The following is a 2,980-nucleotide window of genomic DNA, read 5'->3' on the forward strand; positions in this document are numbered from 1 at the left end:
GGCCTGTGCAGGGCCGGATTTAGGAGATTTGGGGGCCCCTATGGGCTAGAGCCACTTTTGGTTCCCTGCCAACGCATTTTTATGCATGTACAATATATATTCAGGAAGGTTTATAACAAACTGGTGGTGATTTGGTGGAAATCACCAAATCACCCTAGTGGAAAGAAATATATATGTTAGTATATTTCAAACAAACTTACATTTGCGTATGTACATTTTAAGTATACTAAGTATTAAGTGTACATATAAATATATACAAGGTATACTAACAGCGTGCTTGTACCAATTTTGACATTATAACTTTAAACACACATAAATATAATTGTGCCACAATACACTTTTAAGAAATATATTAAATAAAAGTATACTTTAAGTGAACAAAATATGTATTTGTTCAAGTGTACCAATGAAACAATATGCTTTTAAAGAAATTTTGTGTATATTTTAAAATATATGCTCAAAATAGAATCTTTTAAAATTCACTTAAAGCTTACTTGAAAAGTAAACTATTAAATAAACTGAAATTTCAGTGTGTTTTAAATTACATCTCAGTGTATACCTTAGGCCAGAGGTTCCCAAACTGTGGGGCGCAAAGAACTTTTCACAGTTTTTCCCTCCAAACTAACCGACTGAGTTGAGTAAAGCTGTTGGATGCAGGTAATGTTAGCTAAAAATGACTAGCTAACATCAATACGGAACCTTAAGCTTAACAAGTACCTTGTAGGCTACCGATGTTGGTGTCTATTTTCAGCTACGTACATTCATTTTGCCCCCAAAAAAAGTCGATGCGCCCCCCTCCCTCCCACTCGCATCGTTTCAACCAGACAGCCATTTGTAATCCATAGCGGGGCGCAGAAAATGTTTGGAAACCACTGGGGGGGTACAGAAGAAAAAGTTTGGGAACCACTGGCTTAGGCTATTTTAGGTGACTTAATAATCTTTTACTATTTTGTTAAAATGACAAAGAATAAAAAAAATTACAATCCTTATAGTGGAACTTGATGTAATGTTGTTTAACAAAGTAAATAATGTGTTCATGTCTCAAAATATCAAACATTGACAGTTTAGTTACAGAGATGCTACAACAAAAACAATACTTGTCCTTAACACTAAATGTAGCAGGTATCTTCAGTTTTACATCTCTCCAAATATGACTTGTTGTTTGTTTTCAGTTTTTTAACTAAAACACAGAAGCTGTCTTTACCCAATCCATTTTCAGATGTATGATATAAGATCTATTAGTGAACGGAATAAGCTCCAGACCAGATGGTGGTGATAATGAACATTTTCAGTTTTTTTCAAAGTGTGCCTATGTGGAAAATGTGAGATTATTTGTAAAATAAATAACTAAATAAAGCTAAAGCAGTACTGGATCCTTCAGATTGAAGGACACTGAACTATCACATAAAAGTGGACCAACTGAAATGGAGTCAAAGCCCAAACCTTGATCTCACTGAAAAGGCATTGGCTGATATCGATACTGTACATGCAAGACTTCCTAAGACATTACATCTGTAACTCCACTTTCCTGGTGGCTATTGTCCCATCATTTTCTTCAGCAAGCAAATGAATTTTGTTTTCTAGTAAAATTTTATTGTTTAGATACAATGTATTTGTTATTTTCCAACGATAAAAAGACTTGGCTGATAATTTCCTCCTCAAGATTTAAATATTTAATGGAACGTTTTTAATTGTTTTGCATGAATATATACAATGCCTCGGAAAGTTATTTTTATTCTTCATGCCTCGACATATTTTAAGTGTTTCAATTTATTTGGGGTCAGAAGATGCTGTAAAATTCAGAATCAAAAAGGAAAATAATTTTTGGTTTTGTAAATTTTTTTAGGTAAAGATCTTTTATGTTTGTTTTTCTATTGTAAATGGTAGATAGCTTTGTACTTATGTAGTCCATAGGACCCCAAAACACTTCAAACAGTAGTCTTGGCAAGCTACCGGATACAGATAGCACCCACAGGTGCCTTGGGGGGAGTCTGACAGCAGGCAAGGTAGGTGAAGTGTTTTGCCCAAGGACACAACAACAAAGAAGGATGGAGCGGGGTTGCACAAACCAGCAACCTGTGTGGTCGCACAAACCAGCGACAGTGTGTGGTCGCACACACTGTCGCAGTGTGTGGTCGCACACACTGTCGCAGTGTGTGGTCGCACAAACCACAAACCAGCGACAGTGGTAGGAGTTTGCAGGGCAAACTCCTACCACTGTCACCCCATGTTGCCCCCCCTAAAAAGCTTTGAGGTTTTCTGACCTGTGAAAGGTGCTATATAAATAAAATGTAATTATTTTTCTTCCTCATTGTTTGTCATTTACAAAAAAGTTTAATAAAATGTATAAATGTTTATGGTTGCAACAACAAAAAATGTAAAAAAATTTAAAAAAAGTGCAGAAAAATGTCAATGGGAATCAGTAATTTGTCAAGCACTGTAAGTCCAACTAAAGTAGAATGTCAGTACTCGTCTATGCACACATGAACAAGACACATGCTATGGTGAGTATGTCTGCTTTCAGATAAAATTCTGCCTTTCAGTCACCCTTGGCTGACTGTTCCTCTGTGGTGAGAGTGCTGCTCATGCACAAATGTAACCTTCAGGCCAGTGTACATCTGCCAAGACAAAGCCAACAACTCACTAGACTTAATCCAAACCTGCACAGCTGGTTGGAATAAATGCACAAAAGGAATATATAACAAAGAAAAGTACATTTCTTTATGTTTTTGGTTTGATCAATAGTTTGTCAGATAGTCACTGTGAATAAAATTGTACTCACTCTGTGGTGCAGTTTCCACCCCCACGTCATTTTCACCAACTGTGTGGTGTCATCTCAAAGAGTTGAGGGTGACTGGATCTACAAGACTGGCAGAAGGTGGATGTTATTCAGAGGCAAGATTTCTTACAGATCTGATACAGACTCTTACTTTGTAATGAGCCACAGTTGTTTGTTATGGACAGACAGACAGACAGACAG

Source organism: Poecilia formosa, unplaced genomic scaffold, assembly GCF_000485575.1.
Source record: "Poecilia formosa unplaced genomic scaffold, Poecilia_formosa-5.1.2 Scaffold255, whole genome shotgun sequence".
In the NCBI taxonomy this organism is placed as follows: Eukaryota; Metazoa; Chordata; class Actinopteri; order Cyprinodontiformes; family Poeciliidae; genus Poecilia; species Poecilia formosa.